This window comes from Lissotriton helveticus, chromosome 12 (genome assembly GCF_964261635.1).
Source record: "Lissotriton helveticus chromosome 12, aLisHel1.1, whole genome shotgun sequence".
NCBI classification, from domain to species: domain Eukaryota; kingdom Metazoa; phylum Chordata; class Amphibia; order Caudata; family Salamandridae; genus Lissotriton; species Lissotriton helveticus.
In genome coordinates, this window is record NC_136073.1 from 853,035,293 (window position 1) to 853,036,474 (window position 1,182).

Here is a 1,182-nt window from a genome sequence, read left to right on the forward strand (position 1 = left end):
TTTATGGTGTTGTTTTTTTTTGTTTTTTTGCAATTGTGCATCCTATATGTGTGAGGTCATTAATGCCGGCAGTGGACGTTTTCCTTGCAGAGCACATGCAGTGGTTCACCACCTCCTCACTAGATGGCACGACTGTCTGTTGAAGATACATGGGGCACAGACCTCAGGTCGGGTGGATCTGGGAGTTCCAACAGGGATGGGCCCGAGCCTCTCCTGTGTCAGGCCGAACACGACACTGACTCGGCCCAGCCCTGCCGGCTTTTCAGAGGCCGCCCTCCTCCCAGTGGATTTCCTCCCAGCGCCCCTCCTAAACTCGGCCTCTCTGCCCTTGTAAACGTGCACACGTGTTTTGGACTAACCCGGGAATAGATCTTTATAGCGCAGAGATCAGCTCTGTAACAGGCTTCTAGGCGCCCTGCTCTGCGCTAGAGGAGCACAGAGAAAATATGGCTTTTGAGTACATTTCTCTTAGGTCAACGCATGATGGGTGTTCACAGAGCGCCCGTTTATAGCTCGGGAACTCCTGCGTGAATATGTAAGAGAAGGAAAGAAATTAAGATATTTTGGGGAGGTGGGGCATCTTTCAGTATATATCGCACGAAGCACTGCGTAGAAGTCCAAGACTTATGTCTTTGGCTAAAACTGTTTTTCCACCTGCTGGTTTTTGCAGCGATTTCGTTTGAATCGTGATTGTGCACATATTAAACATTGTCTCATTCTAGCGCAACGAGGCCACAGCTTTTCTCCCCAAGAGGCCTTCAAAGTATATTTTAAATGTCGCCCATTTTACAGTCCCGTTCTCGATATCTCTTGAAATGTGTGTACTTTTGGGCCTGTGTTCGTGAAATAGGCGGGGAGCGTCCAAAATGCGCCCAAGGGCCGGCAGCTGCGCCTAGAAGCCGTGCGTGGGAGCTATGCGTGACAGGCAGCAGCTGCGCCGGGCACCTGCTGGCCACCGCGGGCGAGCACTGACTCCATCAGAGCCGGGCGAGGAGGGGGCTGCGAGCCGGGCCTGGGGGGCATCTAATCTGCCCCCGCTGAGCCGTTCCTGCCATGATAACATTCCTGCACAGAGGGCCCCAGAGGCCCGGCGAGTGACAGGCGGAATAATGCGAGGCTGACTTCCAGCAGGCGGAACCTGCATTAATGTCCCTCCTCCGATGGGACGCAGAATGTCCGTGT